Source organism: Panthera pardus, unplaced genomic scaffold (genome assembly GCF_024362965.1).
Source record: "Panthera pardus isolate Hobbes unplaced genomic scaffold, ASM2436296v1 HiC_scaffold_17, whole genome shotgun sequence".
In the NCBI taxonomy this organism is placed as follows: Eukaryota; Metazoa; Chordata; class Mammalia; order Carnivora; family Felidae; genus Panthera; species Panthera pardus.
The window spans coordinates 151,014,149-151,041,946 of NW_026526732.1; the positions used below are offsets into that span (position 1 = coordinate 151,014,149).

Sequence of the window (27,798 nt, forward strand, 5' to 3'; positions counted from 1 at the left end):
GCGGAGAAGGAGAAGGAGGGGGTCAGAGGTGAGAAACAGCGGGAGGAATCAAGAGCGAGAAGGGACCCGGAGGGGCAGGTGGCCGAAATGCGGTCGTTCAGGTGACCCGAGGAATCCTCAGGAGAAAGAGGGCCGCGCATGCGCCTGGTTGAGCGCTGAAGCCCCATTGCCCGCAGGGCGCCGATGGGTGCCAGAGACCGCTGCAGTCCCACTCGGGCTGCGGGCCCCGGCTCTGGCCACGCTTGCTGGTCCCGGGTGGGACTGGAAGCCGCTGGGGGCAGGGCAAGGGCGGTTGCGGACTTTGAGCTACACTTATCCTCTCTTCAGGCCAGTCCAGGGAGAAGGTGGCTAGCTGAGGCGGCGGCCAGTTACGTGGCGGACCTGCAAGTTTCAGCTGTCACGTCACTTCCGACTGGTTGAGTTTTAGCCTTTTAACATTACAGGATTAGGTAAATTGTCCCTGCCGTGGGCTACAAATGCTCCTCGCATTCCTAGGCGGGCTTTAAAGACATTGTTTACCTCCCCCAGTGGAGTGGGAGCCCCGGGAGAGCTGCCATTCTGCTGCTCACTTTTCTATCCTAAGCTCTTCGCTCGCTGCCCGGCCTCTAGCAAGCGTGTGGTAAACACCTGTTAAGTGGGTGCGAGCCAAGTCCCATTTCTTTTCACTTTTCGGGCTATGACTTGAGATCTTCCCAAAGAGCAGATGATGCTTGTGTGGGAACTCCAGACTTTTGCATTATAGCCTTCCTGCTTTCCTCTTCTGTTACTGGAAGCTTTGCACGCCTGTGACTTTGGAGGAAGACTCTGATGATAGAGGTATGATGAGACTGGGGAGGAGGTCCTGAATAGAGGTGATGGAGCTGGGGAGGACCTAGTGCAGGGTAGAGGTGTGATGAGGCTGGGGAGGAGTCAGTGCTAGGAGTGTCTGACATTGTTCATAGAAAAGGCAGCTTGTCCCGCCTCTTCTCCCCCAACACTTGGTATGCAGAATGCTGACTGAAAGAGATGGGCAAATTTTGGTGTACCCTATAGGAGGAAATGGCCCAACGGCCTATCTTGTTCCTATGTAAGTTGTGATATTGTCTACAAACACAGTGCAAGATTTAACCTTTTACTTCAGGGGGCCAGAGACGATATACTTGCAGAAAATATCAAATGTAGGGATTTAGGATCATGCATACTACATATAATTGGTCTACTTCTCCCACCCCCCTTTTTTTTTTTTTGGTAGCCAATGATTTGAAGAGGATTAAACTTGGGAAATTAACATTTACTTTTTTTTCTCCTTGCTGTTTGACCGTTAGGAATTTTAGTGGCGGTAAAATTTAGTTTACACAACGCCTCAATTCTAAGATAGGGTAGTTTGAAAGCCACTAACTGAGGAGTTAGCCTCTTTAGCTTCACCTTGGAGGGTGGCTGGTGGTGGTGAAGTTTGGTTTTGGTTTTGATTTGTTCATTTGTAACTTTTAAGGTGTTGCTAGCACTCCATTCTGGTTTTCTGTTTGTAGGTGATCAGGGATGTGGTTAGACTAAGGACATTCCCAGGAGGAAGTGCATTTCAAAGGTCTATGAAGAATGTGTTTGCCTGGAGAGTAATAGATAATTAACAAGACTTTATGCTGAATATGGAAGGAAAGGCTGGAGAATGTTTAGGTAAAAGTATAAAATCATGTAGGGCATGTAATATGACATAGAACATAGGGGTTGGCAAATCTTTCATGTAAAGAACCAGATAAGCTGTACTTTTGGCCTTGAGGCTCATACTTTCCTCTGTCTTTGTAGTGTGAAAACAGCATTAAACAATACCAAACAAATGACCATTGCTGTGTTCCAGTAAAACTTTTTGTATGGACACTGAAAATTTAATTTTATATGTCATAAAATACATGTATTTTTTGATGGGAGCGGGGGAGCACGTGTGAGGAAAGGGAAGAGGGAGAGAGAGGGAGGGAGAGGGAGAGAGGGAGAGAGGGAGGGAGAGAGGGAGAGAGAGGGAGAGGGAGAGAGAGAGAGAGAGAGAGAGAGAGAGAGAGAGAGAGAGAAAGAGAGAGAGAAAGAAAGAAAGAAAGAAAGAAAGAAAGAGAATCTTAAGCAGGCTCCATGCCCATCGTGCAGCCTGACATGGGGCTCGATATCATGACTGGGAGGTCATGACCTGAGCTGAAATCAAGAATCAGACTCTTAACTGACTGATCCACCCAGGTACCCCTACTTTTCTTTTGATTTTACCCGCAGTCATTTAAAAATGTGAAAACCATTCTTAGCTTTCAGGCCATATAGACAGGTAGCAGACCATAGTTTATTGACCCCTGACATAGAACAATAAGGAAGCGTACCGAGTATTTTTCAAGGGAGATTTGGGAAAGAGGGTGAACACAATGCTATGATTTTATTTCCATCGGTCTATGTAATAATACACAAAATAATAATGAAGGAAGCCTCAATCTTCCCCCACATTTGTTATTATGAGTTGTGAAACTTGGTAGGCTGAGATTTATGAATGTAGTAGGATACAAACACATTCTTTAGTCAAAGAAGTGTCTATTCCTTGTTCAGAATTGAAAGGGATTGTAGTTCAGGAGATGTGGAATAACACTGATTTGTAATGTTGATTTATACCAAGGGATTTCTACCACAGGAGTATGAAAAAATTAATTATTGTAATAAGATAAAGGGTAATTAAAAATATATACATTTTAATACTGTTTTTATATCTGTAAAGGAGAAAAGATATCTTGAAGCCACTGAGTTTTATAGAGGAAATGAGTATAGTAGTAGCGCATGTAGAAAACTGGTTGAGGTCAGATATGGTAGGTTGGGGAGGGAGAGGGTTCACCTGTTCAGACATTTGAGATTCTTAGAAAAGGCAAAGCATCTAATTTTCCCTGACCACTTTTTTTTTCAATTTCTCAAATTATGGAAAAATCACAAACACATAGAGAGTGTTCTGTTTACATTTTATACTTCATAGTGGCTGTTTTTTCTTTCCAGTTCAGTGATACAGAGAGCTATCTCATTTTTTTTCCAAGTTTGTGTTGTTACTTAATTGTGTATATGTATCATTGTGTATATGTATCATATGTATCATTTATTCAACCATTTTATTAAGAGTAAAGATTTAGGGGGTTCCTGAGTGGCTCAGTCAATTGTGTCTGACTTCAGCTCAGGCCATGATGTCACAGTTTTGTGGGTTTGAGCCCTGTGTCGGGCTCTGTGCTGACAGGTCAGAGCCTGGAGCCTACTTTGGATTCTGTGTCTCCCTGTCTCTCTGCTCCTCTCCTGCTCGCACTCTCTCAAAAATAAACATTAAAAAATATTAAAAAAAAAAAGAAAGAATCAAATATGGCCTTTTGTAGCAACGTGGATGGAACTGGAGAGTGTGATGCTAAGTGAAATAAGTCATACAGAGAAAGACAGATACCATATGTTTTCACTCTTATGTGGATCCTGAGAAACTTAACAGAAGTCCATGGGGGAGGGGAAGAAAAAAAAAAAGAGGTTACAGAGGGAGAGAGCCAAAGGATAAGAGACTCTTAAAAACTGAGAACAAACTGAGGGTTGATGGGGGGTGGGAGGGAGGGGAGGGTGGGTGATGGGTATTGAGGAGGGCACCTTTTGGGATGAGCACTGGGTGTTGTATGGAAACCAATTTGACAACAAATTTCATATTAAAAACAAACAAACAAAAAAAGAGTAGACATTTAGTTTCTTTCCAAGTCTTATTAAAGGCTGTAGTGAAAATCTTATCTTGTTTTCCTCTGTTTTATTTAGGTGTATAAATAGACATATAACATTGTATTAGTTTAAGGTGTACAATGTATAATGATTTGATATATTTGCACATACATCATGCCATGTTTTAGTAGGACACATTTCTGGAAGTTGGGCTGCTAGGTCCAAATGCATGGGAATATAGAATTTTAATAGAGTCCTCTAGTTTCCTTCCCATAAAGTTGCACCTGTGTATACCCACACCAGCATATTATGAAATAGTCTGTTTCTCTACAATGGAGCCAGTGCTGAAAGTTTCATATTTAAAAATTTTTGCTAATGTTTTTCATTTAAGATTTGAATGATTGTATAACAGATTTTATTCTGCAGGTGCCATACATTTTTCAACTTTTTATTGGCAGATGGGAATTTATTTAGTTTTCTTTTTTGCCTTAGTTTCCTTTTTTTTTTTTTTTTTTTTTTTTGCTGTTACACTAACAGTGTTATAGTAAATATTTTCTGAAGATATGTCCTTATAGATTTATATGTGCTAATAGATTTATTACTGAGAGAAAAGTTTCTGGGGTTGTTTTAATTAAAAAAATTTTTTTTATGTTTTTTTTTTTTTTTTTTTAATTTTTTTAACGTTTATTTATTTTTGAGACAGAGAGAGACACAGCATGAACGGGGGAGGGGCAGAGAGAGAGGGAGACACAGAATCGGAAGCAGGCTCCAGGCTCTGAGCCATCAGCCCAGAGCCCGACGCGGGGCTCGAACTCACGGACCGTGAGATCGTGACCCGGGCTGAAGTCGGACGCTTAACCGACTGAGCCACCCAGGCGCCCCTTTTTATGTTTACTTTTGAGAGAGAGAGAGAGAGCATGAGCCGGGGAGGGCAGAGAGAGAGGGAGACACAGAATCTGAAGTAGGCTCCACGCTCTGAGCTGTCAGCACAGAGCCTGACGTGGAGCTCGTGGAGCTCGAGATCAGAGATCAAGACCTGAGCCGAAGGCAAACACTTAACCAACTGAGCCACCCAAGTGCCCCTGGGGTTTTAATTTTAATGGATATTGGGGTATTGTTTTTTCACAAGGGTGTTATTCCTTACATTTCCCTGGCAGCAATGTATGCGCTGGCCTCCTTTCCACATCCCCAGTAGACATAAGTATGATCTGTGTTTGTATGCTTTTCTAGTCAGTAAAGAAATGTCTTAGTTACTTGAATTGCATATTCTCTTCCTTAGTAATTTTGGGTATCTTTTTGTTATTGTTTGTTTGTCAGTGGGATTTTTCTTTGTATTTCCAATCTTTGCCCATTTTTCCTGTATGATTCTTTGTCTTTTTTATTCAATTGCTACATATATATAAAATATATGCATGACATGTTGTCTTTATTACAATATCCATCCTGACCTCCAAATTCTTATTTACTTTCCTAGATTTTAAAAAAGTTTTTATTGAAATACCAGTTAACATACAATATAATATTAGGTTCAGGTGTATAACATAGTGATTTGACACTTCCATACATCATCCAGTGCTTATTACAAGTGCACTCCTTAATCCCTATGACCTATTTAACCCATTTCTCCCCAACTGCCTCCCCACTGGTAACCATCAGAGTCTGTTTCTTGATTTGTCTCTCTGTCTCTCCCCCCACTCTCCCCTGCCCTATGTTCGTTTGTTTTGTTTCTTAAGGTCCACATATGAGTGAAATCATACAGTATCTGTCTTTCTCTGACTGACTTACTTCACTTAGCATAATACTCTCTGGCTCTATCCATGTTCTTGCAGATGGCAGGATTTCATTCTTTTTTTATGGCTGAGTAATATTCCAGTGTGTGTGTGTGTGTGTGTGTGTGTGTGTGTGTGTGTGTGTACACATCTTTATCCATTCATCGGTTGGTGGACATTTGGGTTCTTTCCATAATTTGGCTATTGTAGATAATGCTGCTATACACATTGGGGTACATATATCCCTTTGCTTAGTAATTTTAAATGGTTATTTTTAAATGTTTTTTTTTTTTATTTATTTTTTGTTTTTTAAATTTACATCCAAGTTAGCATATAGTGCAACAATGATTTCTGGAGTAGATTCCTTAATGCCCCTTACTCATTTAGCCCATCCCCCCTCCCATAATCCCTCCAGTAACCCTCTGTTTGTTCTCCATATTTAAGAGTCTTATGTTTTGTCCCCCTCCCTGTTATATTATTTTTGCTTCCCTTCCCTTGTGCTCATCTGTTATGTGTCTTAAAGTCCTCATATGAGTGAAGTCATATGATATTTGTCTTTCTCTGACTGACTAATTTTGCTTAGCGTAATACCCTCTAGTTCCATCCACGTAGTTGCAAATGGCAAGATTTCATTCTTTTTGATTGCTGAGTAATACTCCATTGTATATATATACCACATCTTCTTTATCCATTCATCCATCACTGGACATTTGGGCTCTTTCCATACTTTGGCTATTGTTGATGGTGCTGCTATAAACATTGGGGTGTATGTGCCCCTTTAAAACAGCATACCTGTACCCTTGGATAAATACCTAGTAGTGCAATTGCTGGGTTGTAGAGGTTTTTTTTTTTTTTAGGTTTTTATTTGTTTTGAGAGATTGAGAACGAGCAAGGGGAGAGGCAGAGAAAGAAGGGGACAGAGGATCTGAAGCAGGGTCTGTGCTGACCGCAGAGAGTCCAGTGTGGGGCTCGAACTCATGAACCGTGAGATCATGACCTGAGCTGAAGTTGGATGCTTAACCAACTGAGCCACCCAGGTGCCCCAACTTCGATTAGTATTTTTGTGTTCTTTGGGTAAATACATACTAGTGCAGTTGCTGGATCATAGAATAGTTATATTTTTAACTTTTTGAGGAAACTCCACATTGTTTTCCAGAGTGACTGCATCAGTTTGCATTCTCACCAACAGTGCAAGAGAGTTCCCATTTCTCCACATCCTTGCCAATACCTGTTGTTTCTTGTGTTGTTGATTTTAACCATTTTGTAGTTATGATTTGTGTTTCCCTGGTGATGAGTGATGTTGAACATCTTCTCATGTGTCTCATAGCCCTCTGGATGTCTCCCTTGGAAAAATGTCTATTCATGTCTTCTGCCCATTTTTTAATTGGATTATTCATTTTGGGGGGGGAGGTTTGAGTTGAGTTTTATAAGTCTTCATATATTTTGGATACTAACCCTTCATGAGATATGTTGTTTGCAATGTCTTCTATTCCGTGGGTTGCCTTTTAGTTTTGTTGACTGTTTCCTTTGCTGTATGGTTTTTATCTTGATGAGGTCCTAATGGTTCATTTTTGCTTTTGCTTCTCTTGCCTCGGGAGATGTGTCTAGTAAGAAGTTGCTACAGCCAAGGTTAAGGAAGTTACTGCCTGTGTTCTCCTCTAGGATTTTAATGGTTTCATGTCTCACATTTAGGTCTTTAATCCATTTTGAATTTATTTTTGTGTATGGTGAAAGAGAGTGGTCCAGTTTCATTTTTTGCATGTTGCTGTCCAGTTTTCCCAGCACCATTTGTTGAAGAGACTTTATCCCAATGGACTTTCCAGCTTTGTTGAAGATTAATTGACCCTGTAGTTGTGGGTTCATTTCTGCAGTTCCTATTCTGTTGAGGTATATTTCCTATAACCCTACTTTGTTGAGGGTTTTTATCATGAATGGATGTTGTACTTTGTCTCATGCTTTTCCTGCATCTATTGAAATGATCATGTAGTTCTTATCCTTTCTTTTATTAATGTGGTGCATCATGTTGATTGATTTCAGAATATTGAACCCTTGCAGCCTAGGAATAATCCCACTTGATCGTGGTGAATGATTCTTTTAATGTATTGTTGGATTTGGTTTCCTAGTATTTAATTGAGAATTTTTGAATCCATGTTTATCAGGGATAATGGCCTGTAGTTCTCTTTTTTAGTGGAGTCTTTGTTTTTGGTGTTAGGGTAATGCTGGCCTTATAGAACGAATTTGGAAGTTTTCCCTTTTTTCCCCTAATTTTTGGAATAGTTTGGAATAGTTGAGGTATTAACTGTTCTTTAAACGTTTGGTAGAATCCATCTGTGAAGCCATCTGGCCCTGGACTTTTATTTGTTGGGAGATTTTTTTATTACTAATTCAGTTTCTTTGCTGGCAGTCGTTCTGTTCAAGTTTTCTACTTCTTCCTGTTTCAGTTTTGGTAGTTCATATGTTCTTAGAAGGTTATCTGTTTCTTTCAGGTTATCCAGTTTGTTGGCATATAGTTTTTCATAATATTCTCTTAATAATTGTTTGTATTTCTTTGGTGTTTGAGCCTTAGTATTTTTGATCTGTAAATAGTATATAACATGAGAGTGTCATAAAGACGATTTTCTTCAAAGAAATTGTTTAAAGTTAGATTTATGATATGAAAGTTTTATTTGTAGTTTGGTATTCTTTCTAAGATACTTGTCACCTCATGTATTTACATATACTTTATTTCATTTCGAGTTAACTGTAGCATCCAAAATGCATGATGATGAAATTGCAATTTGTCTGTCTGCATTACTTCTGGAAAACAGGTTTGAATGCAAAGGCAAAACCAAAGAAGTCTAGAATGAGAGCCTCAACAAGTAGTTTATTTTATTTTATTATTTATTTATTTATTTATTTGGATGTATGTTTTCATTTTTTTTAATATGAAATTTATTGTCAAATTGATTTCCATACAACACCCAGTGCTCATCCCAACAGGTGCCCTCCTCAATGTCCATCACCCACTTTCCCCTCCCTCCCACCCCCACATCAACCCTCAGTTTATTCTCAGTTTTTAAGAGTCTCTTATGGTTTGGCTTGCTTCCTCTCTAACTTTTTTTTTTTCCTTCCCCTCCCCCATGGTCTTCTGTTAAGTTTCTCAGGATCCACATAAGAGTGAAAACATGTGGTATCTGTCATTCTCTGTGTGACTTATTTCACTTAGCATAACACTCTTCAGTTCCAAGGGCTAGTATCCAAAATCTATAAAGAACTCACCAAACTCCACACCCGAAAAACAAATAATCCAGTGAAGAAATGGGCAGAAAACATGAACAGACACTTCTCTAAAGAAGACATCCAGATGGCCAACAGGCACATGAAAAGATGCTCAACGTCACTCCTCATCAGGGAAATACAAATCAAAACCACACTGAGATATCACCTCACACCAGTCAGAGTGGCTAAAATGAACAAATCAGGAGACTATAGATGCTGGAGAGGATGTGGAGAAACGGGAACCCTCTTGCACTGTTGGTGGGAATGCAAACTGGTGCAGCCACTCTGGAAAACAGTGTGGAGGTTCCTCAGAAAGTTAAAAGAATTACCCTACAAGGCCACAGTAGCACTACTGGGAATTTATCCCAAGGATACAGGAGTGCTTATTTGTAAGGGCACAATTACAAATTGTCTAATATGGGGTTCTTTATAGATTTTGGATACTAACCCTTTATCCATTATGTCATTTGCAAATATCTCCTCCCATTCTGTCAGTGGCTGTTTAGTTTCATTGATTGTTTTTTTTGCTGTGTGGAAGCTTTTTATCTTGATGAGGTCCCAATAGTTCATTTTTGCTTTTATTTCCCTTCCCTTGGAGACATTTCAAGTAAGAATTTGCTGCGGTCGAGGTCTAAGAGGTTGCTGCATATTTTCTCCCATAGGATTTTGATGGTTTCCTAGTTCACATTTATTCTTTAATCCATTTTGAATTTGTTTTTGTGTATGGTGTAAGAAAGTGGTCCAGTTTCATTCTTCTGCACGTCGCTGTCCAGTTCTCCCAGCACCATTTACTAAGGAGACTGTCTTTTTTCCATTGGATATTCTTTCCTGCTTTGTCAAAGATTAGTTGGCCATACATTTGTGCGTCCATTTCTGGGTTCTCCATTCTATTCCATTCATCTGTGTGTCTGTTTTTTGTGCCAGTACCATACTGTCTTGATGATTACAGCTTTGCAATAACAGCTTGAAGTCCAAGATTGTGATGCCTCCAGCTTTGGTTTTCTTGTTCAACATTACTTTGGCTATTCAGGGTCTTTTTTGGTTCCATACAAATTTTAGGATTGTTTGTTCTAGCTCTGTGAAGAATGTGGTGCTATTTTGATTGAGATTGTATCGAATGTGTAGTTTGCTTTGGGTAGTAGAGACATTTTGACAATATTTGTTCTTCTGATCCATGATCATGGAATTTTTTTTTCATTTCTTTGTGTCTTTGTTTCTTTACTAAGCTTTCTATAGTTTTCAGCGAACAGATCTTGGTATTTTACGATTTTGGTGCAATAGTAAATGGGATCAATTCCCTGATATCTCTTTCTATTGTTTCATTATTGGTGTATAGAAATGCAGTTGATTTCTATACATTGATTTTATATCGTGCGACTTTGCTGAATTCGTGTATCAGCTCTAGCAGTTTTTTGGTGGAGTCTTTTGGGTTTTCCACGTAGAGTATTGCGTTATCTGCGAAGAGTGAAAGTTTGACTTCTTCTTTGCCAATTCGGATGCCTTTTATTTCTTTTTGATATCTGACTGCTGCGGCTAGGACTTCCAACACTATGATAAAAAACAATGGTGAGAGTGAACATCCCTGTTGTGTTCCTGATCTCAGGGGGAAAGCTCTCAGTTTTACCCCATTAAGGATGATATTAGCTGTGAAACTTTTATGTATGGCTTTTATGATGTTAAGTTATGTTTCTTCTATCCCAATTTTCTTGAGGCTTTTTATTAATAAAGGATGGTGTATTTTGTCAAATGCTTTTTCTGCATCTATTGACAGGATCATATGGTTTTTATCCTTTTTTCTATTAATGTGATGTATCATGTTGATTGATTTGCCAATATTGAACCAGCTCTGCAGCCCAGGAATGAATCTCACATGATCATGGTGAATAATTCTTTTAATGTACTGTTGAATTCGATCTGCTAGTATCTTGTTGAGAATTTTTGCCTCCAGGTTCATCAGGGATATTGGCCTGTAATTCTCCTTTTTAGTGGGGTCTTGGTCTGGTTTGGGAATCAAAGTAATGCTGGCTTCATAGAATGAGTCCATTTCTATTTTTTGGAACAGTTTGAGCAGAGTAGGAATTAACTCTGCTTTAAATGTCTCCAGAATTCCCCTGGGAAGCCATCTGACCCAGGACTCTTATTTGTTGGGAGATTTTTGATAACCAATTCAATTACTTCACTGGTTTGGGTCTGTTCAGATTTTCTATTTCTTTCTGTTTGAGTTTTGGTGGTGTGGGCGTGTCTAGGAATTTGCTCATTTCTTCCAGATTGTCCAGTTTGTTGGCATATAATTTTTCATAGTAATCTCTAATAATTGTTTGTGTTTCTGTTGATTGTACTCTTTCCTCTGTCATTTGTGATTTTATCTATTTGGGTCCTCTCTCTTTTCCTTTTGAGAAGTTTGACTAGGGTTTTATTAATTTTGTTTATTTTTTTAAACACCGGCTCTTAGACTCATTGATCTGTTCTACTGGTTTTTTGGGTTCTATATTGCTTATTTCTGCTCTAATCTTTATTATTTCCCTTCTTCTGCTGGCTTTGGACTTTATTTGCTGCTCCTTTTCTAGCTCTTTTAGATCTAAGGTCAGGTTGTGTATTTGGGGCCTTTCTTGCTTCTTGAGTTAGGCCTGAAGTGCAGTGTATTTTCCTCTTAGGACTGCCTTTGCTGCATCCCACAGGGTTTGGGCTGTCATGTTTTCATGTTCATTTGCTTCCATATATTTTAAAATGTCTTCTTTAATTTCCTGGTTGGCCCATTCATTCTTTAGTAGGATGTTCTTTCACCTCCATGTATTTGGGGGCTTTCCAGTTTTTTTCTTGTGGTTGATTTCAAGCTTTATAGTGTTGTGATCTGAAAATATGCATGGTATAATCTCAGTCCTTTTATATTTGTTGAGGGCTGTTTTGTGACCCAGTATGTGGTCTATTTTGGAGAATGTTCCATGTGCACTCGAGAAGAATGTGTATGCTGCTGCTTTAAGATTAAAAGTTCTGAATATATCTGTTAAGTCCACCTGGTCCAATGCGTCAGTCAGAGCTGTTGTTTCCTTATTGATTTTTTGCCTAGATGATCTGTCTATTGTTGTAAGCGGAACATTAAAGTCACCTACAATTACAGTATTATTATCAATAAGTTTGCTTATGTTTGTGAATAATTGACTTACATATTTAGCTGCTCTCATGTTGGGGGCATAAACATTTACAACTGTTAGCTGTTCTTGATGGATAGACCCCTTAATTATGATGCCCTTCTTTATCTCTTGTTAGTGTCTGTTTTAAAATCCAGGTTGTTTGATACAAGTATGGCTACTCTGGCTTTCTTTTGACATCCAGTAGCATGATGGATGGTTCTCCATCCCCTCACTTTCAATCTGCAGGTTTCCTCAGGTCTAAAATGAGTCTCTTGTAGGGGCATATAGATGGATCTTGTTTTTTTATCCATTCTTATATCCTGTGTCTTTTGATTGTAGCATTTAGTCTGTTTACATTCAGTGTTTATTGAAAGATATGGATTCAGTGTCATTGTGTTATCTGTAGGTTTTGTGTTCATGGTGATGTCTCTTGTCCTTTGTAGTCTTTGTGGCTTTCCACTTAGAGTCCCCCTTAGGATCTTCTGCAGGGCTGGTTTAGTGGTGATAAACTCCTTTAGTTTTTGTTTATCTGGAAAAGCCTTTATCTCTCCTTCTATTCTGAACGTCAGCCTTGCTGGATAGAGGATTCTTGGCTGCATATTTTCCCTATTCAGCACACTGAAGATTTCCTGCCACTCCCTTCTGGCCTGCCAATTTTCAGTGGACAGGTCTGCTACTCCCCTTATGTGTCTACCCTTGTAGGTTAAGGCCCATTTGTTCCTAGCTGCTTTCAGAATTCTCCCTTTATCTTTGTATTTTGCCAGTTTTACTATATGTCGTGGTGTTGACCTGTTTTTGTTGATTTTGAAGGGAGTTCGTTCTCTGTGCCTCTTGGGCTTGTATGCCTGTTTCCTGCCTCCCTCACCCCCCAGATTAGGAAGTTCTCATCTATAATTTGTTCAAATAAACCTTCTGCCCCTTTCTCTCTCTCTTCTTCTGGAACTCCTGTGATAGGATATTGTTTTGTTTCACTGAATCACTTAGCTCTCTAATTGTCCTCTCATGGTCTAGTAATTTCCTTTCCCTCTTTTTTCAGCTTCATCATTTTCCATAATTTTATCTTCGATTTCACCTATTCTGTCCTCTGCCTCTTCCATTCTCATTGTCACTGTATCTAGTTTATTTTGCATCTCATTTATAGCATTCCATAATTCATTGTGACTATTTCTTAGGTCTTTGATCTCTACAGCAGTAGATTCTCTGCTGTCTTCTACGCTCTTTTTGAGCCCAGCTTTTAGTCTATGACTATAATTCTAAATTCTTGTTCAGATAATTTGTTTATATCTGTTTTGTGCAAATCTCTGGCTGTGGTTTCTTCCTGAATATTCTTTTGGGGGGGAATTCTTCCGTTTCATCTTTTTGGCTAGGTTTCTTTCCTTTATGTGTTTTTATAGCTTGCTATGTGTCCTACACCTGCGAGTGCTACTATGTTAATAAGGGGCCACTTCAGGAAGTGTTTTTGGAGCATGTTGCATGCATGGTTGTTGCATATTTGGCTGCTCTATCCCACTGCCCGTAGTGGTGGATTGTTTGGACCTTCAACCAGGTGTGCTTTGATTTGTTCGTTGAAGTAACCATACAAAACCATACATATATTTGGGTTCTTCCACGTTTGGAGCATAAATGTTTACCCTTGTTATATCTTCTTGGTGCTAGACCCCTTAATTATGATATAATGCCCTTCATCTCTTATTACAGTCTTTATTTTAAAACCTAGATTGTTGATATAAGTATGGCTATTCCAGCTTTCTTTTGGCAACCGTTAGCATGATAGATGGTTCTCCATCCCCTTGCTTTCAATCTGAAGGTGCCTTTAGGTCTAAAGTGGGTCTCTTGTAAACAATATATAGATGGAATTTGTTTTCTTATCCATTCTGTTACCTTATCTCTTTTGATTGGAGCATTTAGTCCATTGACATTTAGAGTGAGTACTGAAATATATGAATTTATTGACATTATGTTGCCTGTAGAATTGGAGTTTCTGGTGGTGTTCTCTGGTCTTTTCTAGTCTTTGTTGCTTTTGGTCTTTTGTTTTCTGTGGGTTTTTTTTCCCTCTTTTCTCTCTTCAGAGAGTCCCCCTTAAAATTTCTTGTAGGGCTGGTTTAGTGGTCATGAACTTCTTTAATTTTTGTTTGTCTGAGAAACTTTTAATCTCTCCTTCTATTTTGAATGACAGCCTTGCTGGATAAAGAATTCTTGGCTGCATATTTTTCTGATTCAGCACATTGAATATATCCTGCCACTCCTTTCTGGCCTGCCAAGTTTGTTGTGGATAGGTCTGCTGCAAACCTGATCTGTCTTCCCTTGTAGGTTAAGGACTTTTTTTTTTTTTTTTTCCCTTGCTGCTTTCATGATTCTTTCCTTGCCTGAGTATTTTGTGAATTTGACTATGATATGCCTTGTTGATGGTCAGTTTTTGTTGAATCTTAGGGGAGTCCTCTGTGCTTCCTGGGTTTTGATGTCTGTGTCTTTCCCCAGATTAGGAAAGTTTTCCACTATGATTTGCTCACATAAACCTTCTACCCCTTTTTTTCTCTCTTCCTCTTCTGGGACCCCTATGATTCTGATGTTGTTCCTTTTTAATGAGTCACTGATTTCTCTAATTCTTTTTTTTTTTTTTTAATTTTTTTTTTTCAACGTTTTTTATTTATTTTTGGGACAGAGAGAGACAGAGCATGAACGGGGGAGGGGCAGAGAGAGAGGGAGACACAGAATCGGAAACAGGCTCCAGGCTCCGAGCCATCAGCCCAGAGCCTGACGCGGGGCTCGAACTCACGGACCGCGAGATCATCGCGGGGCTCGAACTCACGGACCACGAGATCGTGACCTGGCTGAAGTCGGACGCTTAACCGACTGCGCCACCCAGGCGCCCCACTGATTTCTCTAATTCTTAAATCATGCTCTTTTGCCTTAGTTTCCCTTTTTTTGTGCTTCAATGTTCTCCATAAGTTTGTCCACTATATCACTGATTCTCTGTTCTGCTTCATCCATCCTTGCCACCATGGCATCTGTTCGAGAATGCAGCTCAGTTATAGCATTTTTTATTTTATCCTGAATAGCTTTTACTTTTTTTTTATCTCCACAGAAAGGGATTCTAATCTATTTTCTACCCCAGCTACTATTCATATTATTGTGGTTCTAAATTCTGGTTTAGACATCTTGCTTGTATCTGTGTTAAGTCCCTGGCTGTCATTTCTTCCTGTTCTTTCTTTTGGGCTTAATTCCTTTGTTTTGTCATTTTGAAGGAAGAAAAGGAATTAATAAGGTAAAATGTTAAAATTAAAAAATGTAGGGGCGCCTGGGTGGCTCAGTCGGTTAAGCGTCTGACTTCGGCTCAGGTCATGATCTCCTGGTCCGTGGGTTCGAGCCCTGCGTCGGGCTCTGTGCTGACAGCTCAGAGCCTGGAGCCTGTTTCAGATTCCGTCTCTCTCTCTTTCTCTGACCTTCCCCTGTTCACGCTCTGTCTCTCTCTGTCTCAAAAAATAAATAAATGTTAAAAAAAAATTTAAAAAAAAATTAAAAAATTTAAAACAACACAAAAAATCAAAGGCTGCTAGATCTTAGGTGTCTTTTGGTCTGGTTGTTGAAAGTAGCTTGATAGGTTAGAGAAAAAAGGGAAAATAAGAAAAAAAAGAAAGAAAACATTTGAAAATTTGAAAAAATGAATACACCCACATAGAATAAAATTAAATTATGGAAGTAAAATCGTATTTAAGAAATTTACAAAAAAGTAATAAAATAGGAAAAAATTAAAAATCTTTTTAATAAAAATGGAAAATGAAAGTAAATTTTTTCTCCTTCTGTATTCAAGAATAAGAAAAAGAAAAAAAAATTGAATAGATGGACCAGAAAACAGACTGAAATATGATTGAAATTACATCAGTTTCCCCTAGATGTCAAACTATGAAGTACTTTATAGTCCTTAAACTAAGCAGGTGGAGAGACTTGCGGTATTTCTGAAGAGTGAGGTTGGCCCAGTTGGGCAGGGTTGAGTGTAATGGCTCCATTCTCCTCTAGATGGTGCTGCTTAGCTTACTGGGGTGGATTGTTGTAGAGGGTGTAGGCATGTATGTGCATGTGCAGGAGGGGTGAAAATGGTGTCACCCAGCTACCCAGTCTCTCCTATCAGAATTCTGTGCTCTCTCGACTGACAGTCTAGCACCCCTCTTTGTCTCTGGTTTCTCTCCGCTCCCCACTTTTACACTATCCGGCTGCCAGGTAGCACCTCCCTCCTGAGTTTTATCCTAGATGCAGCTGTGTTTCCCAACCCCTCACTTTGTGGCTCAGAATGGATCAAAGGGGGAGGGTCTCACTGAGTAATGGCCAGGTGCCCACCTGCCCCCAGGAACGTTCACAGGACCATGCTGCTGCTGCTGCTCAGAGACCACAGTTGGGTGCCCCGCCCCAGAAAAAGTTCACATGATCGTGTAGCAGCAGCATTTCAGGAATTATGGTAAATCCCACACACATCTGGCACCAGGCTTCTCCCTTAATGTCCTTGTTCCAGCACCAGTGAATATGGTTGTTCTCCAGGGTTTGCTGGGACCTTTGGCTGGGACCTCCACAGCCTCTACCAAATATCCTCCCAGCAGGGGAACTGCCTCTCCCCGTGTGGCCCGAGGACCCCTTGGACCTTGCTGTCTGCTCCTGGGGATTTGCCCTTTCCACCAGAGCACCGCTAGGTATTGAGCTGCAGAGTTTCAGACTCTGCACTGCCCCTGTTTATAGAGTCTTAATGGAATTTAAACCCTCTCCTTTCTCCCTTTTTTGTCCGTCCCTTGTGTGCTCTTTCTTTTCTCTCCAGCTGCTTTGCAGAGGGAGGCAGGGGGATGCTTTCCCGTATTCCCCCTGTCTCTGTTCTCTCTCCACAAGCAAAAAACCTCCTTGCCGTCCCTGGCTTCTCTCTCCCCCCAGTTCACCTCTCCACACCATGTTTCTGCCAAGTTCTGTGGTTTAGGTTGTGCAGATTGTTGTGCTAATCCTCAAAACAGTTTTCTAGGGGTGCAAGATGGTTTAGTGTTGATATGGCTGCATTTTAGGATTGAGAGATGCAAAAAAAACTTACATGCTGTTCTGCCATCTTCACCCCACCCCCTGCCTTTTAATGTTTTTTGTTTTTTGTTTTTTTTAATTTCCGAGAGAGAGACAGAGCCTGAGTGGGGGAGGGGTTGTGAGAGGGAGACACAGAACTTGAAGTAGACTCGTCTTCGCACTGTCAGCACAGAGCCTGATGCGGGTTTTGAACCCACCTACTGTGATGAGATCATGACCTGAGTTGAAGTCAGATGCTTAACCACCGAGTCACTCAGGTGCCTCCCAGCTAGTATTATTTAATCATGGTTCTAAATTTTAGTTTAGACATCATACTTCTATTTGTATTGATTAAATCCCTGGCTGTCATTTCTCCGTGTTCTTTCTTGTAGGGTGAATTCCTCCTTTTCATTTTGGAGGAAGAAAAAAATTAATAAAGAGTTGAAATTAAAATATTAAAACAAAACCAAATCAAGTAAAGGAATCTAGATTCTAGATGTGTTTCAGTCTGCTTGTTGAGAGAAGCTTGATAGAAAAGAGGAAAAGAAGAAAAGAAAAAAGTTTAAAAAAATTTAAAAAATTAAAAAAATTTTAAATAATAAAATAGGACAAAATAAAATAAATATAAAAATTTGCTTCTCTGTAACCAAGAACAAAAAAGAAGAGAAAGAAAAAATTAACATAAAAACAGAAGCAATGAAATGTAACCAATGAACAAGCAAACAAAATGAAACCCAAATGAAGCTAGCTCCAGTTTCCCTAGAACTGAAATTTTGTAGCACACAAAAGTCTGTATTTGTGTTGGTCTCCTAAGGAATGTGCCTGGATGGCACAGATGGGTGGGGTTTGGTTTAACAGTTCTGTTTTCCACTTGGTGCTGCTTAGCTCCCTGGGGTCAATTAGTATGGGTGTGCTAGAGGTGAAAATGTCTTTGCCCTACTCTCTAGTCACCAGTTCAGGAATTTCGAGCTTTCACAGATGCACAATCAAGCACCCCTTCTTTGTCTCAGGTTTCCATCTGCTCCTTGTCTTTACCCTGTAATTGCCTAAGCTGTCTGCCTGCCAGGCGGTGCCTCCCTCCTGAGTTTTATCTTGAATGGGCCTGTGTTTCAAAACTACGCACTTCAGAGATGAACCCCCCCACCCCCCACCACATTTGGCTGGGACCTACACTGATTCTCTGGGGGAAGGTCTGACTGAGCAATGGCCAGGTACCAACTCGTCCCAGAAAATGTTCTCATGATCCTGCAGCAACAGAGGCTGACAGTTCATAGTAAATCACAACCCACAGATGGCACACAACAGGTTTTGCTGCACTTAGCTGGCATCTTTGTCCCAATATCTGGTAATGTGGCAGCCCTCCGAGGTCTGTTTGGACCTTTGCCTGCTTGGAGGCCGTATTGCTTTTACCAAATGCACTCAACCAGGGGAACCTCTTCTCCCTGTATGGCACAGGGAATTCTCAGACCTCACTGCCTGCTCCCAGGGATTTCACTCTGCTTCCTTGCTGGAGTACCGCCAGGCACTGAGCTCTGAAACTTCAGACTCTGTGCTCCACTGTTTATAGAAACTGGAGGTGTTGAAACTCTCTCCTTTCTCCCCATCAATGATTTTGAGGAACAGGTTTCTTGTCCAGTCCCCTGTTAGTGTTTTCACTCTCTTTCTCTCCAGCTACTTTCAGGGGCAGTATTTTTATTGTGTAATCCTGATGTACTGCACTCTGTACTCTTTTCTCTTTCTGGACCCTCTCTCTGGGTCCTCCCTACCCTCTGGAGCACCACGGCTTTTCTCCCAGTTCACCTCTCCACACCATGTACCTGCCAAGTTCTCTTGCTCAAATTATGCAGATTGTTGCATTAGTCCTCAGGTCAATTTCCTAGATGTTCAAAATGGTTTGATGTTGATCTAGCTGTGTTTCAGAGATGAGACAAGCTCAGGGTCCCCATTCTACTCTGTCCTGTGCTAACTTCATTATTATTGTGTGGAAATGTAACATTTTCTGTATGTTGATTTTATATCCTACAACTTTACTGAACTCATGTACTCTGATAGTTAGGTTTTTCTATATATGGTATCATGTCATCTGCAAATAGTGACAGTTTTACTTCTTCCTTACCAATTTGTATACCTCTTATTTCTTTTTCTTGTCTAAATGCTGTGGCTAGGTCTTCCAGTAGTTGTTGAATAAAGATGCCTTGTTCCTGATCTTAGGTGAAAAGCTCTCAGTTTTTCACAATTCAGTATGTTAGATGTGGGTTTGTCACATATGGCATTTATTATATTGAGGTATGTTCCCTCTGTACCCGCTTTGTTGACATTGGGGTGAATTCCTCCATCTTGTCATATTGTCAAGGTAAAAAAAAAAAAAAAAAAAAAAAGAACCTAGATTCTAGGTGTGTTTTAGTCTGCTTGTTAAAAAAAAGCCAAGTCTAAAAAAAAAACCACAATTTTAAAATATTTAAAAATGGCCTTTTCTGATTCCCAAAGGAAAAAACAAACAAAACAAAAAAAGAAGAGAAGCTAGATCTATTTCCCCTAGAGCTGAAGCTTTGCAGCACTCTATGATCTGTTTGGTGTGTGGGAATGGTTTGTGCTGGTCGTCTGGTTGTGGGCCTGCTATGCTGATTCTCAGGCAGTCTTGCTCTAGTGGAGATGGCCCCTGTAGGGTGCAGATGGCCTCAGTGTCCACTTGGTGGTGGTCTTTTGCTCATTGAAGTAGGTCAGTGCTGTTGGGCTGGGTGAAAATGTCCTTGCCCTGTTCTCATGACCCAGAAGCAGAAAGCTGGTGCCCACCACTCTTCAGAAAGCCCTCACAGAAGAGCAAACAATCACCTCTCTTATTTCCCCAGCTTCTGCCAAATCCTGCCTTCACCCTGCGTTGGTCAGAGCTGTCTGCCTGCAAGACTGCACACCACTCCTGTGTTTCACCCCACTCCTGTCTTTTAGCTCAGATTCACAGCAGGGTTTCACTCCATATTTTAGAAATCTGTGCAGCATGGACCCACACTAATTCTGTGGAGGAGTGCCTTGCTGAGCTATGGCTGGCACTGGCTTCTCCCAGAAATCGGTTATGTTACCATGCAGCAGCTCAGAATTTATGGTAAAGCCCAGCAGAAAGTCAGCACCAAGGCTTGTTGCCCTCAGCCAGCATTCCTGTTCCTATGTTAATGAATGGGGCAGCTCATTGGTGCCTGCTAGGTCTTTTTCCTCTGGAAATGCCTCTCCCAAATGCACTCCACACAGGGGAACTGCTTCCCCGTGCAACCCAGGGGACCTTCAGAACACGCTGTCTGCTCCCAGGTCTCCCCTCTCCTTCCCCATGGGAGTATGGGAGCACCACCAAGCCTGCCAGGCATGATCTTGGTGATGGCATGGGTCTCCAAAACTTCAGACGGCATTCAGCTGTTTATAAAAACTTGTGGCTGTCTGCCCGTCTCATTTCCCCATTTAGTGGTTTTGGGGAAGAGTTTTTCTTATGCAATTACATGCTCACACTTTCTCTCTCTCTGTCTCTCTCTCTCTCCTGTCTTCATGATCAGGGCTCCCTTTATCCCAGTACCTGCAGCTTTTCTCTCCCCTAAATAAAATTTCTGTAGCTCCTATCTTCCATGATGTGGCAGTTTTTTCGCCTCTGATTGTGCATTTTTGCTATCTTAATCCTTATCGACTTCTTGGGTGTTCAGAATCATTTGGTATTTATCTAGCTGTGTTTGAGAGATGAGGCAAACTTATGGTCTCCCTACTCTGCCATCTTAACTCCTCTCATTGATAATGATTTATTGCTTAGATATGTAAGTTTCCAAATATTTCTCTTACTATGGTAGATATATGGTTTGCAACTGTCAGAACCATTAATAGAGACTGCAGTGATATACACTACTTACAATCGTGTTAAAGCCTTTGTTTCCATGTAAAATGCTTTGCTTAATTGCACAGTAGATAATAACTATCTTTTTTTCTTGAGAGAGAATGCATGCGTGTGCACGCAGTTTGGGGAGGGGCAGAAGATGAGGGAGAAAGAATTTTTTTAAGTTTATTCCTTTTTGAGTGGGGTTAGGGACCAAATGAGAGGGAGAGAGAGGATCCCAAGCAGGCTCCATGCTGATCGCATGGAGCCTGATGTGCGGCTCTATCCCATGAATTGTGAGATCATAACCTGAGCTGAAATCAAGAGTTGGATGCTCAACCAAGTGAGCCACTCAGGCTCCCCGGAGAGGGAGAATCTTCAGTAGGCTGCATGCCCAACGCAGAGCCTGATGTGGGACTTGGTTGATTTCAGGACTGTGAGATCATGACCTATACCAAAATCAAGAGCTGGATGCCTGATTGAGTCACCCAGGCACCCAGATAATACTAACATCTGATTGTTCTTTTTGATTGTTTGTTCCTTTTATCAACACTGTAAGTATTATTATAGGGATTTTACTATTTCGAAGACTTTACTGTGTGAAGCTAATTTATAATATTCTTCAAACATGTATTTATTTATTTGTTTATTTATGATGCTTATTTTTTGAGAGGGAGAGAGACACAGAGTGTGAGTGGGGGAAGGACAGAGGCAGAAGGAGACACAGAATCTGAAGCAGGCTCCAGGCTCTGAGCTGTCAGCACAGAGCCTGATGTGGGGTTTGAACCCACAAACCATGAGATCATAACCTGAGCCAAAGTCGGATGCTTAACCGACTGAGCCACCCAGGTGCCCCCAAACCTTTTTTTAGTATTGCTAATGATTTTCGTTGAATTTTGAGCACTGACAGAATGTGCTTAGCACTTTAAACTTTCATACAGCTTTTGAACATGATTTGCATCTAATATCGTTGACGCAGAATGAACAAACATTTTAGAATGTCTCCAGACCAGTGGCGGGAGGGGGGGTGGTGCCTGAGAAGTAATCAAATACAGGGACATAAGATATACAGTCTGGGAAGAATGGGGCCCATGTGCTGAGGACAGCCACCCCACCCTGAGTCCCCTGGGCAGTGCTGTGTCACACACTCTTCTTAGGCCCACCCTGGGTGAAAGTACTCTCAGGAGACCACAGGGCTCTGGGTTTGTGGATTAGTACCTATAAATATTTATCTAGAAATATTTAGTTATAGGCTTAATTAGAGGGTAGAGAGTCTTTGAAAAAGGCTCTTAACTTTGGGGGAAAATGTCAGAATGGGTTCCCACCCCCTTGTTGTGGGCCCTGGTCTCACCAGTGTTGGCTCCTATAGGGAACACTCCCTGTCTGACCCTGGTAGGAAGCCAAACCATGAGGAGTTATGGCATCTTGGTCTTTGGAGTACATGCTTTTTAAGAAGACCTTGCCTTAGCCCTCCCTGTTTTGTCTTCTCTACCCTCCCAGAATACATGTGATCCACCCCCTCCCCCAAACTGCAACATCACCCTGAGGTGCTCTGTGCCCTGGGCTTCTGCCCTGCAAATATCACCCTGACCTGGAAGTGTGCCGGGGAGCACCAGACCCAAGACAGAGAGCTTGTGGAGACCAGGCCGAAGGGGATGGAACCATCCAGAAGTGGTGGCCATTGTGTTGCTTTCTTGAGATGAGCAGAGATACACATGCCATGTGCAGCATGAGGGGCTGCCTGAGCCCATCACCATGAGATAGGATAAGGAAGGAGATTAGGAGTGGAGCCACATATCAGGGTAACAGGAGCCCTTCTAGAGGCTTTCAGCAGAGGCAGGGCACAGAGACACCCCTCACTTTTCCTTTCCTCCTCAGATCCATTTTCCCAGCCCACCATGCTCATTAAGCAGCATCTGCTGACTGGGTTCTCCTTGGTGCTCTCATCGTTGGGATTGTTTGAACAGCAGTTTAGATTGTTGGAAGTATAGTTGCTAGAGGCATGCTCTAGAACAACAAGAACTCTTTGGGGAAGAGGTCTAGGTTTCTTCATTCTGATCTAGAACTCTCTAACCCCAGGATACATTGGAAACTCCTGTTCCTATTAATTCTGAAGGAAATATGGAGACATCCTTCTGTGCAGCAAAGCCTGGTGTGTGTGGGTGGGGAGGTGGGGGGGGGGGGCTCATGGCTGGTGGGAGGGCAGCTAGAAGAAGGTGGGAGGCTGGAGACTGCTGGACCCCCAAAGCCCCAAAACCAGGTGGGTAATGCATGTGGTTGCCTCTGCATTCCAGGATCTCGATCTAACTTCATATCTCCTGCTCCTTCATTTAGGAGGGTTCCAGAGCAGACATGGATGAGATCCAGAAAGTACCTGAGTTCCTGGGAAGTAGGTCTCTTTCTGGTGGGATGAAAATTCCCACGTCCTTCTCACTCAAGATCCTAAATATTTTAAAAAGATGAAGTGGGAGTGAACCTGGCCCTAATTGAATTGGCAAATGTGAAGGGAGGGTGTTATGTGTGTGCGTGTGTCTGTTTGGGTGGGTTCACAATCCCATTGAAATGTGTATGGGTATTTGTGTGTGGAGGTTTGTATAGATGTGTGTGAGCATATACAAGCATGTATGTGTGTTTGTATGTATATGTGTACCTGTATGTGTTTGAGCATTGCTCTGATGTCGTAGACTCTAAGTCTAAAGTTCTCTTTAAGAGCAGACACAGAATTAAAAAGAGAGATGGCTAATGTCCGGGAAAAAGACAAGAGCCCCGAATAAGGGTCCTTGCCCCGTATTTATTCAGATCAGAAGGCTTGCAAACGTGATGGGCATGCACAAAGAGACAAAATAAACTAGGAACATTAACTTGTGGATGTGAGGGAGGGAAAGGGGATTTTGAAGATATACAGTGTTTGGGGTTTGGGTCAATATAAAACAAATTCCAGGCGCCGGGCAGATGGGTAGATGGTTGTTAAGAGCAGACAGGAGGTGCCGTTCCTATTTATCTTTGCCAGCCTAGGGGATGAGACAGACAGGGAGAATAACCTCAGGGTTGACAAGACTCCTATTCTTTTGTTAATCATCTCTGCTCTGGGCTGCTTTGCCTGCAGCTCTGTGGTCCAAAGTCCAGTTCACCAATTTACTTGTCCTGGGCCTATTCTCCTATGAAAGCAGCTTTCTGCTGAAGTACTAAACTTGGGGTGCTTTCACCCTGAATATCTAATCTTGTTATTCCTATGTATTGGGCACCTTTGTGCTGATTCTATTTCAGGCCTTGCCTCTATTTTGGGGGGTTCAGCATCCCCTCCCTATTTTGGGGTGCCTTTGCACCTCCCTGTTTTTGGCACCTTTGTGCCTCCCTATTCTTGGAGTGCCAATCTGGTTACCCAAACTTGGGTGTGAGCATTTTATGACTTTGTGTTTCTTTGTGCTTTGTTAACCCATTGGTGTAGGCCCGGGGGAGTCCTAAGCTTATCCCCCACACTCTGAGGATTCTTCACACTCTTGTGGCCACCCTGGCCATTTCATGGTTGCCTTACCCCCACCCTATAGGTTAGAAGTGGCAGAACAGCTTTCCATCTGCAGCACATGAGAGGGGCTCAGGGTGATGAGTGATGGGGAGAACTGGTACTTGTCATAGTAGGAAGAAGAAAACAGGAGCTAAATTGGTGGGACTCTTACTTCCTGGGTTGTACTTAATAAAAGTCTCACACACTGTTTTAAGGGATGTCATGAATTGAATAATTTAAAACCTCCTAATAGCCCTACAAGATGGGGAAAGTTATCAACCCCATTTTATAGGCAAGGAAAGCGAGGGCACTCAGGTTGAGTGACTCAGTTGGCTGAGCCATGATTCTACAAAATGGTCAGGCTACTGAGCCCAAGTGCTGTTTTTGTTTTTTTGTTTTTTGTTTTTGGCTTCTGCACACTGTTCATCTGACTCATTAAGGGTCACCTTAACAGCCTCATTCTGTGGTTCTGCTAGCTTCTTCTCTAGCACTGAGTCTTATCGGGAGTATGTGTTTTTCACTGTACTACTGATAAGTCCATGGGGTTTGAAGTGACAGGAGAGTTGGTTCTACATTAGCTGATGGAGTGTGTTTGCTGGAGGTGGCAGGAATGGAGGGTTACATGTAGGCTGTAGGCAATCAATGGTGTCTGCATCTGAGCTGTGAGGTGTGCTGTCCACAATGCTGAGGGGGGAAGACCTTCGCCATGGGAGGGCAGAGTTTCTCCATCACTGTTTTATTCACAGATCGAAAGTACAGCCCTGTTTGAAAGTACAGCCCTCTGAGAGACACTGGCATGATCACTCATGTCCTTCCAATCCCTGCTGCCCTTAACTTCTCTGTTTCTAAGTGACTCTCTGGTAATACCTGCTCTCCAAGGTGAGAGGTGAGGCAAAGTCTAGCCTCACCCCTGCTCATGGCACTTCCTCCCACCCTGCCTACTGCTCCCTCCTGGGGCCTCCTCAATGGAGTGAGAGGAAAGAACTTGATGTTCATGTTGTAAAGAGAAAGGATGTCTGTCTTCAAGAAAGGGAAGAGCTACCTTAGGGGGAGAATGGAGTTACTCCTTGTGGGCTGGTGGGCTGGGGGCCTCAGTGTCTTGCTGGATGTAGGCGGGATGCTGACCTCAGTTTCTGTCTTTCCAACATAGCTGCTTGCCTCAGCAAAGTTTGCAAGTTGAGAAGACAGTAGAGAGTCAGCCGGCAAGCTGGAAGTCATGATCCAATTTTCAGATCCAGCATCACCACTGCCACATCTTATTGGTTAGAAGATAATTCCAGGTCTTGCCCACACAAATTGGGAGATTCCACAAGGCCATGTGGACCAGGAGGTGGAGACCATTGGGCCTTATTATAATCTGTATGGGGATGTTCCAGGTGACAGATGACAGAAATGGAGGGTAGCACAGTCTCTGAACTGGATGTGTTCATACACGGATTGCACAACCTTTTTTTTTTTTTAATGTTTATTTATTTTTGACAGAGAGAGACAGAGCATGAGTGGGGAAGGGGCAGAGAGAGAGGGAGACACAGAATCCGAAGCAGGCTCCAGGCTCTCAGCTGTCAGCACAGAGCCTGATGCGGGGCTCGAACTCACAGACTGCGAGATCATCACCTGAGCCGAAGTCGGACACTCAACTGACTCAGCCACCCAGGCGCCCCAGACTGCACAATCTTTGACCAAGATGATTATAACTCCAGGTTCCATGTTGGACGAGATGATCTGCCGAGCTGAGCTGTGTTATCAAAGCAAGGTCCTAGATACAAGATTCACACTGTGATTTGGAAAGGCCTATCTCAACTTTGTTGCACCTGGCAGGTCATCCTCTCTAATCATTTCCCCCTTCACTTTTCAGACCTTCTAAACTCTAGGAAAGCACCATCACTAAACTGAACCATTTTTTTTTTTTCTTTCCTGTGTTATGCTGCCAGAGAAATCCTGGTCTCCCACTATTTCTTCCACCCTACCTCATGTGGGATCCCAAAAAGTCACTTCTTGTGATTCTATTTTGTTCATTTCTTTCCCTTCAGGTTATTTCTTCGTGATTTTCTCTTGTATTGGTGAGTCAGTTACATTAGAAATTAGTATTCTCTAACTAAACCTTTCCACTAATTTTTGGGTCAAATGGGCAAAGATTCTCTTTCCAAATGTCAGCTCTGTCCCACACAGGGATAAGCCATGGTAGGAGGGTTCCTAGAAAGTCAGGAATTGGCACAGAAGCTCATCAGCAGGAGACATTTAGGTCACAAAGGTATGTACCTACATCTTCTTTATGTCCCTAGCATGTGGCACAACACCTGGCCCTCAGTAGGCACTCAATAAGCTTCTGTCTGGATTCTGTTTCCCCAGAACTTGTTATACTAGTTGCATTTACTAGGTTATTCATCCCAGTGTGAATTCCTTCATGTTTCTCTCACTGAGGCCTACCAGACTGCTAGACAGCTACTGCCTAATATGCCTAATACATTTCTGAAAAAAGTGGGACTATCTTTGGTAATTCAAAATTTATTGCATTTGATACGTGCACAACGTTTGAAAACTTTATGTAACATAAAAGAGTATATAGAGTGAGCAATAAATTTCCTCCTCCATGCCATCCATAATTCTTCTAATTCTCTCCCTAGACATAACGGTTGTTACCAGTTTCCACAGTTACATAGAGAGAGATTCCATTTTAGCACGTGGCATTTTACCAAATATACCATCTGCATCTTTTCTCAATTACCAATATATTCTGAGACTGCCCCACTATTAACATACAAATCTGGTTGAAGATTTGCTATTGATATTAAGATACTGATAATGACAATTCTGTCATTTGTGATTTAAAAAAAATTTTAAGTAAAGCAGAAATGATCCTTATTCCATAGGGATAGAATTTCAGAGGAGTACAGGGTCACTCAGATTAAAAATAGATTTCATTCACCTTCCTCCCATGAGGTGACTTTTGTCTGTGTGACTATTTTCTGGTCATTATGGTGAAGCAGAATGAGGTAGTACATGTTGCCTTTAAAGGAGAGAAACATCCTTTTTCTGCTTGCCCTGTTCATGGACCATGGACATGGTCTTAAGTACCCTGGCTCATGCTAATAAGGGCAGCTCACCACTATGAGGGAGGAGGACTTCCAGGAGTGGGTGGCCATGGTGGTCTGTTCTGCAGATTAGCAGAGAGTTTTATACAGGGTGCACCAGGGTGGGCTCCCTGGGACAGTGTACTGGGTTGGAGGAAGGGAGAGCTGGGCCCCAGGGACAGCACAGGGAGACTGGAGACTGTTCTCCTCATTTTGTAGCCATGGGGCTGCCCTGGGGGCATGTTTGGCTCACCAGGTATTACATTTGAGAGCCTTTGTTTCTTCTCTTCCCTTCCTGTACTGTTACGGAGTTCCCCTGTTCATTCCAGTCAGGATGGCAATCACTGCTGGTGACCTTTCCTCCTCCTCCTCCTGTCTGATGGCAGTAGTAGTGGAGGTTGAGACTGGAGAAGAAATCCCTCAGATGGAAAAGGAACACAAGGTCATTTGTCTTTGGGTTCTGTCAGAAATCCGTATTTACCCAGCCTGGCTTGGTTGGCCCACCCTGAGA

The 27,798-nt window shown here is 41.8% G+C and overlaps 1 long non-coding RNA gene across 2 annotated transcripts; it reads left to right on the plus strand.

The window, feature by feature from the left end:
* Positions 1–84: 84 nt before the first annotated feature.
* Positions 85–27,141, plus strand: LOC128777762 (uncharacterized). Of its 2 annotated transcripts, none has more exons than XR_008423122.1 (2): positions 85–816; positions 25,699–27,141. It is a non-coding gene; the product is annotated as an uncharacterized LOC128777762 (long non-coding RNA). The 2 variants fall into 2 exon arrangements; XR_008423123.1 differs by lacking the exon at positions 25,699–27,141 and adding an exon at positions 1,509–1,817.
* Positions 27,142–27,798: the final 657 nt, after the last annotated feature.